The following is a 15,949-nucleotide window of genomic DNA, read 5'->3' on the forward strand; positions in this document are numbered from 1 at the left end:
AGTGACATCTACGTACATGCCAGAAGGATGGATAGAAGTTGGGCAGCAATATGGGGAAAAGAGTGCAAGGGGGTAGGAAAGGAGGACAGGTCATTCCAAGCACAAAAAGCCCAGCTCGTGCAAAGGTCACAAGAGAGAACACAGCAAGTTTGGGGAACTAAGCGACTCCCTTCACTGAAGCACAGTGAGCTTGTTCATGGGAGAGAGCACAGATCAGTCCCGAAGCCCCTCCCCCCCATGGGGAGGAGTTTGGGCTCCAAGCTGAGAGTGCAGGAAGATAGTGAAGTGCTCAAAGCATGGCCAAGGCACGTCCTTTGTGTTAACTCAAGCGATTTTCCACATTCAGAAGGACTTTGGAGTGTATCCAACCTGCTTCACGCTGTAGAAGGGGGGAACAGGGAGGTGGAGTGACTTGCCTAAGAACACTCAATTGCAAAACGAGGACAAACAGGCAAGCCTCTGAATTTCCAACACAGTGGTTACAACAAGACCCTGCTGGTTCCCCTTGCAAGTAAATAACATTCAGGGGTCAGAAAATGATTTCTCCCTAAGATCGAACCAAACAGATATGTAATAGTCTCCTTTGCTTTTAAGCGACTTGTTCTTAAACGGTGACAAGACGGAGAAGGAACAACAGGGAAAAAGAATGTCTTCCAGAAATCTACACCATTCACAACTAAACTCCCTTCGGAATGAAAGCCCATTCTCTCATTGTTGCGCATTTGTAATCACTGACACTCACAATCCCAAGGATCACAGTAGGAAATGAAAAAATAAAATTTTTTAAAGAAAGAAACCTCAGTTCCATTTTGAAAGCCATCCTTCCCAGACACCCACACTGCTTTCTCACATGGCATCAGGGACAGAAACGCGTGTGTATGAATACATATACATTGCTAAAAATAGCAATTTAAATTAGAGTGAGGTACCATCCAACCACAGAGGAGGAGGATTTCTGAGTGCTTAGGCAATGGTGAGAGCTCAGAGAGGAGAAACACTGCCAAGCCCTTCTCTGGGACTTGAGTAACCTCGCCCCTCTATAAATAGCCATAAATAGCCCCTGATAGGAAGAGCGGAGTGATTAAGTATACCTTTGCGGGCTCTAGGCAAACACTTCCCTTAAATCTGCATACACCTTATATTGCCTCAAATGCTTTCCAATTATTGACCCTATGAGGTAGCTAGGGCTCGTCCTACCTTTGGTGTCCTCTCAGGAGCAGAGTAAAGAAGTGACTTACTGCAACCTTAGAATGTAACGTGGTCTGCCTTCAGCCTGGTCTGCAGGCCCACCAGGCTGCATGGGTGTCAATGAGAGCCATGACTTTGGCGAGCCCTAAGTGACAGAGGAAGCCTTGAAGAGAAAGGTGCCTGTCCTCAGTTCCTTCCCAGGTTCGGCCAGGAATTATCAATACCTCTTCATGTCACCATACCTTTTCCTTGTTGTCCACGAGGCAGTTCTTCCTGAATGAAGCTCAGGCCGGTCCTGCTTAAGAGATGGTAGCTTCAGGGATGTGGCTTTAAGGAACTGAAAGGAATGCCAGAAGTTACTCTTAACAGGGGAGCAGCATTAGGGACCAGATTCAAAAAGGCCCTCTTCCCAAGCCCCAGAGTTTTTTCCCCTCACTTCACCCTGTTCCCTTCCTTCACAGAACTTCTCCTAGCAATAATTGGACATGTGCTAGGTTAATTCACGTATGCTCTGTCTCTCTTAGGTGATGATAAGCTCAAAAGGTCAGGGACCCCGTCTTTTGTACACCAGTGCATACCCAGCTCCTGGCACGCTGCTTGGAAAAAGTAGGTGCTCAATAAATATTAGGTAGATAAATAAGCACTTGGAAATAATATCAGATCCCAATGGAGCCCAAAGCTTCTGTCCTGCCACTGCTGCAGGCGTGGTTCTAGGCATGGGAGACTGGGGACGAGTCGTCCCCGTCTTCTCCGCCCCCAGAGCAGGGCGGCTGGCTGTCCTGGGGCGGAAGAGAGAGTTGCAGGTCTGGGATGCACCGGCCGCGTAGCGGGGCACACCCGGAGCCCCTCGCCGCAGCCATTTCCTCCTCTTTGTGTGACAGCCGCGCCGGCTAAGGGGCCGGGCACCGAGACAGAGGAGGAGACTCGGCGAAAGGAGGGCGGGGCCGAGGGCGGGGCGGAGCCCGCGGCAGGCTGCGCGGTGCAAGGCAGAGCATCCTGCGCCCCGGCGCGGGGCTCGGCGGTATCTTCGGGCCGCTCCCCTGGACCTGCGGCAGACCCAGGTAAGCGGCTTTCTCAGGCCTTCGGGCCGTCGAGGGGACCGGGATGCTGCTGGACACGGCGATGTGACTGTAAGGATGCGCGAGGGGCCGGTGCCCCTTCTCCCGGCCTGCGGGGGGCGCTCGGCGCAGCGCCCCGGCTAGCTCGGCCTGAGGGCCCACGGAGGCCTTGGAGGCTGGGCCCCAGCCCCCGCGCGATCTCCTTGCCCGTGCGGCCTGCCAGGGGCTCCGCAACGCGGACCCCCTGCGGGGAGGCGCGGGCACGCGGAGGGGCCTGGGCGCGGCGGTAGCTGCAGCAGGTGCACTGCCGGGGCCGGAGCTGCGGGCCGGAGGGGAAGCAGCTCTAATCCCTAACCCCTGAGACACCTGCAGCGGCCGCGAGCCTGGTGACGGCGACATACCCGCGCCCAGGTAGTGCGTGCGGAGCGCCAGCCTCCGCCTCTGCCGCCGCGTCCACCATCTCCTCCCCCAGGGCCAGCGAGAGCCGCCTGGGCCCGCCTGGCAGCTGCCTCGGGCGCCCAGAGCCCTGCGGTGAACCTGAGCTGGGTGGGGCGAGGGGGCGACGCGGCGCTGTTTGCGGGTGGGGGTTTTAAAGAGAGAGGAGTATCGTTTGACCCGCTTTGAAGCCTCCAGGCCTACGCTGGCTGCGCTCTACCTCCCGGCTGGCTGGGGGCGGGGAGGAGGTGGGGGAAGAGGATGAGTGGGCTGGCTCCTGGGGCAAAAGGTTGGGTTTCCTTGAGCTCTGAACACTCAGGAACCTGCCTACCTGTCTGCTGTGGCTTCAACTTTTCAGAACAGCCCTCCCCCTGGATGGGTACACACCGTCTATGTGAAAAGCCAGAGAAGAGGGTGCGCTCTTCTGGGGGGTGGGGGCGGGAAGCATGATCTGATAAGAGTATTCCTCTCTGAACACGGATCCGGGCGGGGAAGGACACAGGCTGCCCGGGTGCCCTCCTCAGCCCAGGGAATCTGACTTTGAATTAGAGTTTCCTCCGCACAGCAGAAACACCAAGGGCTAGTAACCATCAGCTCCCCTTTCAGCCAGGCCCGGAAGGGAGCGAGGATATTTTCCGGCTGGCTCCTGGTTGCTTGTGCCCGTGTGGAATGAGCAGGGAGATGGGGCCAGTCCTGTGGGCAGGAGGGTCAAATCAGAAGAGTTCTGGTTCTCACACTCCCCCTTTCCACCTCCTGCCTGTGTCCCCTTTAGCTCAGGGGGTTCTTACCTTTTTCTTGGGCACAGGCTCTGTAGGAAGATTCTGGCAACCCTGAAGATGACCGGTGTTGGAGAGCAAAGGTCTAGGTCCACATCCCTGGGCAGGATTATTAGGGCCTCCCGGTTGTTTTCTCCAGCATCAGCCTCCTCTGTGACCCCGCGTGAGCCCCCGTGCCCCTTTCCACACAGTGCCCTGTGCTTCCCATTCTCCTTGTTTTCTCCAGTGACCATGTTTATCCTCAAGAGCTCAATACAAAAGAATTTCCCATTCCACACAGAGCAGGTGCTTTGATGTCATTTGGCCAGAAAGCAAACAGAGGATGAGGGGGCCTTTTAATGGGAAGCAAAGCTTTAGGTCAAATACTTGGTCTCTCTGATGGTAGAACTTCAGACAGTGGGCTGGAAGTCCGAGTGCGGAGCTGGGTAGCAATTTTGGGGAACAGCTTCCTGAAACGACGATACCTAGCAGCTGTCCGCTCTGTTTGCTGCTAGGACAGCTTTGGCCCTGAGGGCAAAAATACCGTAGGAGTGTGTATGTGTAACCGGTCAGGGGTCACTGTCACTAGAATGCCCTTGTTGAGCACCCAGTGTCCACATGGGGGAGGAGACACTTTCCTCTGGAGAGTTACTCAGGGGCACTGGTTGCCCTCTGCCAGGACAGCTACTAGGCCACAAGAAGGGTGTGTTGTTACTTACACAGCCTGTGTCTCTGGCTAGCTGTGCACGCTGAGCCTCCAGCTGGGGGCAATAGCTCTCTGCTCACTAAGCCTCTTTATTATATTTCCTGGCCAGTTCTGACTGGTTCTGTAGGCACCCAAGCCCGCCTTGTTCAGTCCCAGGTGGATATGGAAATGAAAAGGCATTAGGCCAAGCGTGGGGTATAAAATCCAGTAGGGTTGAAGAGTATTCCTCAGTTCAAGTCAGGCTGACCTGGAGAAGGAAGCGGACAGGAATTTAAAAATGAGGAAAGGGCCCCGGGAGAACATGACGTGTCCCTTCTGATAAATGGTGCCTTCCCGGGGTGTTCAGCAGGCCTCCTCGGCTGTCCTTGACCAGCGAGCTGAATTAGGTGATGAATAGGCAACAAGCTAATTAACGTGGGAAATGGGCCCCTGGGAAACCGTGCAGAGCTCCAGTCTCCAGGTTTGAGGGTCGACAGCGGCACTCTCAAAGGGTTTTCTTTGGGGCACTGTTGGCCCCAGGGTTCCACCAAGAGCTTCACAAAATGGCCTTTTGTAGCCCCCCTGTGGCCACCATAATAATGAGTCTGTTTCTTTGCTGGCAAGTATTAATTATTCACTTGTAGTTGACGAAACCAGACATCAGTCACCGCATTGGAGCCTTGTAAAAAGGCCTTTGGTCTTGTTATTCTAAGGAGCGAAGCCACGGTGTCTGGAGGCCAGAGGATGGGCCCTGCATTCATGGTGGAGGCGGGGCAAGGGGGTGGAGCATGCTGCTGCCTTCGGACTGGTGAGGGGGCAGGCCAGCTGTGGCGGGACAGGAGCTGGCACTCCACTGGATGCTCTTGTTAAATGAGGGATGCCTGAGAGTGCTCCGTAGAGAGTCCAACACATAGTGCTATTATATTTCCGTAGTTATTGTTAAATGTGTTAATTACATAATCATGAAGAATGTGGCTCATGTGTGTAGTTAACCCACAGCTCTTTTTTTTTAAGTCTTTTTTATTCTGTTACAGTTGTCCCAATTTTTCCCCCTTTGCCCTCCTCCGTCCCACCCACCCTGGGCTCCCACTGCCCATCCCCACACTGTCATCCATGCTCATGGGTCCTTCATACACGTCCTTTGACTAATCCCTTCCCCTTCTTTCCACCATTCGCCCCTTCCCCCCTTTCCTCTGGCACCTGTCAGTCTGTTCCCTGTTTCCATGCCTCTGGTTCTGATTTGCTCATTAGTTTATTGTGTTCATTAGATTCCTTTTATTCAACGAGATCATATGGTATTTGTTTTCACCGACTGGCTTATTTCACTTAGCATGATAGCCTCCAGTTCCATCCATGCTGTCGCAAAGTAACCCACAGCTCTTACCAACCCATCTATCTCTGGAGCCTTCCTGGAGTTTGCTTTTCCCAGGGGGCTGGTCTCTGTGACCAGGAAACCCAGCCCCAGGTTAACCTGCCAGAGGACAGTGATAAGACAGGGCATCAGTAGGGACTTTAGGTAGGAAGTGCTCTTGAGCAGCACACTGAAGGCGGGTCTAGCGAGCAGACAGAGAGAGGGGGAGGGGCTCCGCTGAGCAGAAGCCCAGAGGCAGTTCTCACATTTCCACACAGAGGTCAGGAGGCACCTCTTCCTCTGTGTGCCTTCAGCGTTTTGCAACCCAACAAGCATGTTGAGGTCACGTTCAGCTTCCCTGGCAGACAGAGCAGCACAGGGGACTTAGGACACAGGATGGATCCCTGACTTGCTGGGTTCCTTTCAACCGGCCACTACTTCTCTGACTGTAGAAACTGGGCGATGGAAGGCAGCCTGCCTGGCCTGTCTGTTCCCTACCTGTCACCACAGGAGCCCACGGATGAGATAACGTCTGCTAGTCCCAGCCTAAGAAGAAAAGGCCACGGGAAGGGAGGAGAAGGAGGTTCCGGAATGTGTGGTTCTTCTGGATGGCTGCCCTCCATCCGTAGAGGAACAGTTTATCAATTCTATATTGTGTGTCAGTTTAAGAAGACAGATGTGTGGCCTCTCTGTGCCATGGCTCCAGAGGGAAACTAAAAGGCATGTTGTGACTCACAGACCCTGTGAAGGCCCCGAGATGGCCTTGTCTGTACAAAGACACTTCAGATTTCGGGCAGTGGGTGTGGGACGCCTCCCAGGATGCAAAGAATTTGGATACTGGCTTCCTAGCCGTGGCCAGCATGCCAAGAACTGTGTGTGATGTTCCTCAAAGGACACCCATTCCGGCCACACTTCTTGGACTCAGGTAACAGGAGGAAACGAATTGGATGCAAATTCTTAAAAGAAATTGTTTTGAGAAGTCAGAGCTTGGGTTCAGGCAGAATCCTTACGGGCATCTTTCTGGCTGAGTGGTACACGTGGCCTTCGGGAGAGATGGCCGAGAAAGGCCCAGTGATGACTTCATCAGTAGGACTTTTGATTTTGTGTTTGCATCATCGTTATGTCATCTTAGAGCCGTGGTTCTCAGGCTTCAGTCTCTTCGTGGACCAGAGGCCGGGTTAGTGTGTCTATGTTGCATGGTTCCTGCCTTCTAAAGGAAGCAGGAGATGAGGTCTTCTGCAGGAGCTAAAGGGGGTGGAGTGGTTAGGAAAGTTCAAGAGACTTTCGGAAGTTCGGAGCAGCTGCCTCTGTGGGTGGAATGAGAAATCAGTCGGAGCTGAATGAGAGGATTGTCTGACTTCACCGCAGGCCCGGCTGAAATCCGAGAGCATCTGCAGGGGCCGACCCTCACAGAGGACACTCAGCGGTTCAGTCTTAAGTGAAGGGACACCTGAGAACGATTTTGATTATGCTTTTGAAACGAGATGCCTTAAGGCCGATGTTGGCAAAGTCTATGTAACTGGTGAGACCAGCGTTCAAACCGAGGGTCAGCCGTCAGCCTCCAAGTATGCTCTTCTCACTTAGGAGCGAACGATGACTTTCTGCTTTTCATGGTTTGAGGTAGAAACTGTATGACAGAAGAACTTTCTAGAGGTCTCTTAAGAGTCTCATAGTAATAAGACTTACTGGAAGTATGGGTACCTTGAGAACCACAATGTTCTAAATTTTGTATTTTTTTTAAACTAGAAGACGTGAATTTTGACCATTGGCTCACACATCCAGCAAATTGTTCATGAAGTGTTAACTAAGCTAGTAATGCCAAGTAAGCAAGTGATGCCTCACATGTGCCCAGTTGCGTTAGTTGCTGTGGGTCAAACTCCACAAAAAGATGAGTTTGGGTGATCCAGTTAATTAGTAACACATAAAGCAGTTCGTAATGTGGTAGGAAATGGCAGACTCTAGACTGTGAGTGCTACGGGAATCCAGAGACACGAAGGTTGTGGTGGGTTCAGCTGGTCACATCTTCACGGAGGTGGCCTGTCTCCATTTGTGCCTGGACAGTGGGTCAAGGGCAGGATCTGAGAAGGGGAGAGAACAGCCCAGGAGGGAGCGCTGAGCGTTTGAGCAAAGGCACAAAGCAAGAAGGCCCACGGGCCAGTCATGGCACCCTAGACACCCTGGCCACAGTGAGTGGGGAGTCTGTGTCAGGAGGTGTGATGGGGTGGAGTGCCCCATCTATCCTCAGAGCCATTTGCTCTCGAGTTGGAAAGAGAGACTCGAGTCCAATGATTCCTAACTGGTTGTTTTTGGTTTTGCTTTTTTTTTTTAAATACGTATGATGGGCAATGCTGACATCATACCCTAGTCCCCTCCCTAACTCCACCCCATGTTCTCCCACTGAAGGAAAGGGATGAACAGACAAGCAAAGGAGGATTTTGAGGCCCGCCTCACACAGAATAGCTAGCACCTTCTTTGCAAACCTCGCTACCTGAACCGTTATTAGTACAAGTTGCCATAGCAACCTTCCTAACAGAGCTTTTGACATCACAGTTGAGAACTGCTGCCAGGCCGCCCTTGGTTGGCCAACAAGTCTGTGTGGTTCTTTCCTTAAAATAAGACACATTTTCATTTTCACCAATAATTTTATTGATTTGGATATTTTGAGTGTATCGGCTGTCTCCCATGTGGTAGAGTATTGATTGTTCTCAATTAATGTCTTGATTTGATCACTGTCAACTTCAACTGGTCTACCGGACCATGGAGCATCGTCCAGTGAGAAATCTCCAGCACGAAACTTCACAAACCATTTCTGACACATTCGATCAGCCACAGCACCTTCTCCATACACTGCATAAATCGTTTCTTGCATTTCAGTTGCAGTTTTACCTTTCTTGAAATAAGAAAGCATAACATGCTGAAAATGTTGCGTATTTTCTTCCATCTCCAATATTAAAATGGCTACACAAAAATTCACCAGTTTTGACACGTTTTTTAAAAAATACACGCTGCCATGACAGTTGTCACAACACAATCTCACAAAATTGTTTTGAATGAATTTCAAGACAACTAAGCACTACTAGAGCCGTCTTACAGGAAAAACCAAATGAACTTTGTGGCCAACCCAGCCTTTTACAGTGAGGGAAATGACCCTTTAGAGTGAATGAAAATGTGATCTCAGGACCCAGGCTGGTCCGCAGACTGAGCCACACGTGGGTTGCAATTTCGCATCGATGAAGCTGAGGCCTGCGTGCTCCAGTCTGGTGGCCAACCCTGACGTCCCGTTTCTTGCAGATGCAGTGGCTTCTCTTCCTGAGTTTTAGCAGGTGCCTCTGAGAGGCAGCTCCTCCCCGCAGATAAAAGTCCCATCGGTGCCCCTCCTGGGGGTGGTTTGTCACAAGCCCCAGCAGGAACAAATCAGCCAGCTGCTTTCGGTGGCATGACCTCCCCACCCCGGAAGATGCTATCTAGGTGGTTGGGTGATCAGCAGAAAGGCCACCTCCACCCTGACAACTCAGGAGGCAGCTGATAACTCAGCACGTGCAGCAGCAAGCCAGGTACCCCCGCCGGGATCTTTTACTTTGCTGTTGACAAAGAGGGAGGTTGGCCTCCTCCAGGATCCCGAGTCCGGGCTGACAGCCTTCTCTGCTCCAGCCTTAGGTCCCCTATGTGGAGAGAAGCTGCAGGGGACAGGGCCTCTGGTCCCAGAAGACCCAAGGGGAGGCCCTGTTGTAGCAAAGACTGCCCAGAGACAGCTGGGAACTGGCTAGCTGTCTGGACTGCTAGAAAGGAGGGCTTGGGTTACTATAAATGTTTAAAGTAAATTTTAAACACTTGATCAGAGCAATACATGCACATGCTGTAAAGAAAACCAAATAGTGCCGAAAAGACTCCCAGTGAAAAGCAGGCATCCAGCGCCCACCAGCCCCCAGAGACCGCCGTTGCAACGCACCGTTTTTTCCAGTAGTTGCCTCCAGATCTCCAGATGATAAGCTGCTGCTGCTGCTGCTTGATGTATCTGGTCTGCTTGTTGTCTGCTTACTTCCTGCTGCTATGGATTCAGATTTCTCTTTCTGACACCCTACCACGCCCTCCCCTGCCCCGATCTCTCAATACAGAGAGAGCTCCATTTTAACCTCGGTCCTGTCAGACTGTCCAAATTACGTACACGGGATGCTGACCACCGGAGAGCCAGGTCACGTCCTCTGATCGTGTTTCCTTTCTTAAGTGGCTTTTTAGTTCATCACAGAATTAGAATTCATCCCCACCCCTGTCTCTCTCTCACACTCCCCGTTTTTTTTCTTCCACAGTCTGTCATATCTGATTTTATTTTATTTTATTTTTAATTTTAATTGTTGTCCAAGTACAGTCTGTCATATCTGTTACTGTGTTGGGTCCCTGTACCTTCTCAGAAAGTGACAGAGTTAGCCCCGGCGCTGTCCCTAACTGGGCAAGTGACCATGTACACAAGTCATTCCCATCTCTCAGCCTCAGAAAGAGAGCTTGGGGAGGAGGAGGAGGAGAGGCTGAGACCCATCTTCTCATCAAGCCCAACACCCCACAGTAGAGGTGTTTATTGTCTGCAAAGTCTCTCTCTTGGGTGGGGCAGCCCCAGGACCTGACCCGAGACCGTTTAACAAAAGCAGGTAGGGGAGGGGCAGGGTTGGGCCGTGCCCCTGGGTGGTCCAGCTCACCCTGCAGCCACCTAAGGGGTTAGTGGGGGTGTGCCTGCCGCTCCCTTTTCCCCACCTGCTGTCCCCTTTTTATTTTTGTTCAGCACAGTCTCTGCTGGTGTGGGTGGCATCAAGCTCCCCAAGCTCACACTAGCTCCATCTCTCTTTGTATCACTTCTGCTCCTGTACCCCAAATTTTCCAAAAGTGGTCGTACAGATGCTAACATTTCTGGTAATAAGTTTATTGACATAGAGTTCACGTACTGTACGATTTCCCCATTTAAAGCATACAGATCGGTGATTTTTAGTATATTCACAGAGCTGTTCACTCACCATCATGATCAAATCTAGGACATTTTCATCACCCCAGGAAGAAGCCTCGTGCCTGTCAGCGGTAACACCTGTCTCTCCCAGGCTCCGCCCCCAGCCCCAGCCCAGGCAACTGCTCATCTACTTTATGTCTCTATAGATTAGCCTGTTCAGGACATTTCCTTTAAAAAAGCTTATTATGCTTCTTTTTACCCAGCGTCATATTTTCAAAGTTTATCCATGCTGTAGCATATCTCCATTCCTCTTCATGGCCGAGTAATATTCCATTGTATGTCTCTACCGTCTTTTATTTATCCACTCATCAGGTCAAGGGACCTTTGAGTTGTTTCCACTTTCTGGCTTTTACCGATCGTGCTGCTATGAACATTTGTGCACAAGGGTTAGTGTGGTCGGGTATTTTCATTTCTGTTGGGAGTCCAACTAGGGGTGGAACTGCTGGGTTCTGCAGGAACTCTGCAGATCTGAGGAACTGCCCAACTATTTCCCAGTGTGGCTGTAGAATTATTGCACGTTCCTGCCAGCCACGTGCGCCTGGGGGTTCCATCCCACATCCTCGCCAGCCCTGCTGATGAGCCCAGGGGGTCCAGCTTAGGAGCAGGCGTGTCAGAGAGGGGAGGGGCCTCGGAGGGATGACTGAAATCAGGGCATGCAGTGACAGAGGAGAAAGAGATTTTGTTTCACAGGTAACTGTTTACAAATTATGGAAACTTTTTCTTTAAGTGCTCAAATGTTAACATTGGAACCATTTTGATGGAGTTCCTTCTAAAACATGAACACCTTTCTTGCTGTTTATATTCCTTCTCCTCCTCCCTCACTTCGAAAACCCTGGTGTCTGGGACATAGAGACGCCTCTCCTGATGTCTTGGGTTCATGGGTCAGCCCCTCATTGAACAGAGAGTTCCACTGAGTTGGAAAGGTGTGCTTAGCAGTGTGCTAGGAGCTAGGTGTGAGTCAGGCGCAGTGCCCACCCCTAAGGAGTTTACTGTTTGGGTCAGGAGAGAACACACGGGAAATTTGAATGATAAAGAATTATAGAAGCACTGGGTTCACTGAGGACCAAGGGAGCAGGTGGATTCAGGTACAGGAGGGGGCGGTCAGAAAGGCTGCTTTAGGGGCTACGCATTTTCTTAGGGGTCTCCCAGCTCTGCCGTCATGCTGGCAACATATGGAGAATGTTGAATTGTGCTGTGAACCGTGGTATCGGTGATACCTCTGCAGGGTATGGAAATGTGGAGAGCGGTCACTCCCACGCTCCACGGCTGAGTCTCCTCTCCACACACCACTGGGAGGCCTGCCGCTCTGAGCATCTGGGCTGCCTCCAACCTATGGCTGTGTTTTGCAGGTTGGAACAGGTAATACCCGACAGGGGGCTCTAAGTGGATCCTATGGCGTTTGGAGCCACAGGGTCAGAGGAGAGTTCCTGTAAAACCCTTCCTTGCCAGTGTGCTCAGAGCAACCTACACGGTCCACTTGGGAAGCCTTATGAGATGCCCACAAGGGACTGTCCTGGCTTGGCCCCTATGCCCAAGAAGAAGCTCTGACATGTGAAAGGGTCCCAGCTCTGGGATAGCACTGTGACCTGTGGAGCCACAGCCTGTCACAGCAAACCTGAGCCCTTACACAACTCCAGACACACCCAGCTGACCCCATGATGGAAAAACCAGCAATGCTCTGAATTTCTTCTTGGGATATTTTCTTGCCCAGTCAAAGGCTGCTTTAATTTTTTTTTTTTAAGAGAGACCACCTAAGCCACAGGTGGCAAACACAAGACCCTCGGGCTGAGACCAGCCCTCGACCTGGTTTTATCCAGCCCGGCACCTTGTTTCTACTCAGAGGCAGCACCAAGCTCTCACTTAACTGTTAAGGAGTAGTTACATTCATACAGTCCTAAAATTACATTCGGCCCTTTGAAGGCAACGGCAAGGCTGCTATGGCTCCCAGTGAAAATGAGTCTGACACCCCTGCTCTAAGCCTTCCTCTTAAATTTTTTATATTTACTTATTTACTTATATTTTATTGTATATATACATATACATATATTTTAAATTTTATTTTTACCTATTTATTTTCGTGGCTTTCTAGCTGGAGAGATTGACAGATAGGGAAGACATTTCCTGGCCTTTTGATGTTCATGAAACCCAAAGGTGGCAGTTACCTAATCTTTCTAGTTTGTGAGAGTCTTGCTCTTCTGGAGGAAGGAAAAGGCAGCCACACTGGGGCGGGGGAAGCTGCAGAGTGCCTGGTACCCTCCATGAAGGTACGAAAGTAGGTGTGGTCTAGAGGAAAGGGCGCAGAACTGGAAGTCCGGCCATCCCCTTTCTGCCCTAGCTCAGCCCCTAGCTGACCACGTGACCTCGAATGGGCGTGTGCACTTCTCAGTGACACCGTGCCCTCTTTAGAAAAACGGCAAAAATAACACCTGCCCTCTCTTAAACCTCCAGGGTAGTTGTGATTGAGGAAGTCAGTGTGAAAGATCTGTAGAACTGAGATGTGCATGTGGTAATAATGAATGAAGCCTTCCCTTTTTGTAGAAGAATTGTTGCGTTGTTTAATTCTTCCATTCACTCTATCAAAAAGAGGCCACCAGACAGAGCTGACATTTCCCCGGTGCCTGCTCAGATCCCGTTACTGGGCCAAACGTTCCACCCGCCACAGTGTTAGGTAGCGCTCCGAGTAAATCCCTGAGGGCAGGGACTGCTGTGAATTGGCACCCTCTTACAGAAAAGGAAACTGAGGCGGCTCAGGGAGGTTAAGTAATACGCTTAAGGCTGTATGTGTAGCTAGTAAGTGGCAGGTGACGGAGGTGAGCCCATAGCTCAAGCTTAACGATTATACTTAGCCTAATGATTCCACTTCAGTAAAAATGTCTTACTTTCTTCACTTTCCTTCCAGAACATCCAACAGAAAATGACAGTGCACATCTTTTGCTTACAGGGTGGCGGGGTTTGGGGTGTGGGTAGTCAGAACCTGCATTCCCAAGGCCCACTTTTTCTCTCAGCCTTCGTGCATTTGGGGGGCCCACCTCCTCTGGCTTACGAGCTGTCCATCAGCTCAGCCGTGGGTGGTGGCGGGGCCTGCACCCCTTCTCAGAAGCAAATTGCCTACAAGCCCCACGCTAGTGCTGGTCTCGTGACTCCAGGCCACTGTGTCTGGGTTTGTTATGAAGACACTGAATGTAATTGTGCCATGAATACCCCACACTGAGAGGTGGCCGCTGTGTCTGTCAAATGATGCTCCCAGAACACTGTTTATTTTTAAATATTTTATTAATTTCTCTTCCAAAATGACAAAATGGCCATGTGTTCATAGACCAAAGAGTCTTAAGGAATGCTTCCCATTTGCAAGGTTGCATAACAGGCAGGACACTGGGGCCAGAAAACCCCTCATTTCCATGTGTATCTCTGTTCAGATCTCCAGCACTTTTTTTCTTTCTGATTGATGTGGAGTTGGCAGTGGCTTTCAGCACTTGAGTTAAAGACGTTTGATTCCCTTCTCCCTCAGGCAGCCAGCGGTCCGCAAACACACGGAGCACTCCATTAGAGAAGCTGTATTTACAGGGAGAAAAGGAAGGTTGCATTAACGAAACAGAGACTCCTAACACACTGGCTTCTAGGCTGTTCTTTTAGGATTCTCTTCAAGGGAAGGGCAGGGTTAATTACTGTGTTAAAGTGGGGAACCTTAAGGATCATTCTGGTAAATGAGTGTTTTGATGTCGGCAAAAGCTCAGGAAAAACTAAGGTTATGAGAGAAAGAAGAGGGGAGAGAGGTCCTGGCAAATAGGAGTCAGGACAGAAAAAGGGAAGTAAGGTAAATTAGAACTGAGGGGCTAAATGTGGAAATGTTTAAATCTCAGCATTTATGAAAGTGGATAAAATATAATAAATCCCTGGCTGATCATCACACAGCACTGACGGTTATTACTGAGCAACTGGTCTGTTCTGTCTGGTTCCCACTCTTCTCCTCCCCCCACCCCCCGCCCCCAGGCAGCCTGTGAGGCAAACGCCTGTGCCCTTTCTTCCTCCAGGTGTTAGTGGGTGTTTCTAGAAGATAAGGACTCTTCTAAAACCTAACTTCAGTATTATTATCACATCTAGAAAAAGAACACGGTTTCCTTAATTTCATCAAATATCTAAGTCAGTGTGAAATTTTCCAGTTTTCTTACAAATGTGCTCATTTTATGGTTGTGATGGTTGGTTTGGAATAGGGTCCAGAGGAGGCCTTTAAACCTACAGCTTCCCGCTCCGTCTCATTTTTGTCTCTTGCAACTTATTTGCAGACGGCACTGGGTCATTTGTCCAGCAGAGTCTCCCATAGGTTCTATTTTACTGATTACATCGCTGTGGCACATTTTAATGTGTTCTTCTGTGTTTTCTGCCAGTTGGTGTCAGAGGCTTGATTCGATTCTAGTGTTTTGTTTTGGGTCCAGCACGCTTTGGAAAGTAATGCTGTGTTTTCCACCAGAAGGTACTGAATGCCTGACTCTTTCATTTAGTAACAGTTGATGGTCAGCGCCTACGTCCATTTGTTCATTGGAGATTGGAGAAACAGGAATATTTTAATTCTGTCACAATTTCTGGGGGAAAAAAAGAAAGAACTTTATAGGAAGAAACATCTGTCTTCAGCAATTCGGGTTCCCAGTGGTATAGTCTATATGGGAAAAACAGGCTAAGTGTTTGCTTCTTTCCTTCTATTTACCGACTTTTCCATGGAAGTTCGCAGGAATCCTCCAACTTTAATAAAGTAATACACCTCAAGTTTGTATTAAGTGTGCTTATGATTTCATGGATTTACACGTATTTGATATTGTTTCAAGTCCACTGAGTTATGCTTAGCGGTGTTCACGTGACCCCATACTGGGCCAGTGGAAGCTGCTTCCCGTTGGCGCCTGGGTCGCTTTGACACACCCCACTAGTTTTAGGTAGATAGCTGCTGCTAAGCCTGTTTTATAGGACACACCTTAAGGTTCCACTCACAGCTCCACCACTTGCCAGCACTTGACCTTGTGGTTACTTAAATTCTGAGCTTCTGCTTGCTCCTCTGTCAAATGGGAACAATCATAGTACCTACCTTTAGAGTGTTGATGCAAGATTAAAATAGTCCAGTGTTTGGCAGAGTGTCTGACACAGGGTAAGGGCTTTAAAATGTTTGGTTTGATTATTGTTATTTGAATTAATGAAGAGCATTATCAGGGCTTTGGAGCTTGTAGATCATTATGCCCCATACAATCATGAACCCTTCCTGCAAAATGGAACTTCATATTAATGCAAGAAAGAAGGCCGTCTGCTCTGTGGAGTGGCAGATGGTGTTGCTGAACGCCGCACTTAGAATTCAGGAGGGAGAAGAGAGAAGAGGAAGAAGCATAGGTGTGGAAAGGACCTGAAACTGCAGCAGGGAGGCCAGGTGCTGGAGGCGGAAGTCACTTCTGAGTGCCCTGTGCCCTCATTGGATGTGGCCTCGGCTGTCACCAGAGAGCATGA

General features: G+C 50.2%; 1 protein-coding gene across 4 annotated transcripts in view; it reads left to right on the forward strand.

Moving 5' to 3' along the window:
* Positions 1-1,980: 1,980 nt before the first annotated feature.
* The window catches only part of CYFIP2 (cytoplasmic FMR1 interacting protein 2), a 104,376-nt gene continuing 90,407 nt past the window's right edge, over positions 1,981-15,949 (forward strand). Inside the window, exon 1 of one of the 4 annotated variants that reach the window (XM_028527237.1) lies at positions 1,981-2,249. The gene's annotated coding sequence lies outside the window, so the exon portion shown is untranslated. Of the gene's footprint in view, positions 2,250-2,539; positions 2,658-2,701; positions 2,787-15,949 lie in introns of those variants that run through there. The other 3 variants (XM_028527236.2, XM_028527239.2, XM_036013709.1) reach the window with 3 other exon arrangements.

The sequence above is a fragment of the Phyllostomus discolor genome, chromosome 13 (assembly GCF_004126475.2).
Source record: "Phyllostomus discolor isolate MPI-MPIP mPhyDis1 chromosome 13, mPhyDis1.pri.v3, whole genome shotgun sequence".
NCBI classification, from domain to species: Eukaryota; Metazoa; Chordata; class Mammalia; order Chiroptera; family Phyllostomidae; genus Phyllostomus; species Phyllostomus discolor.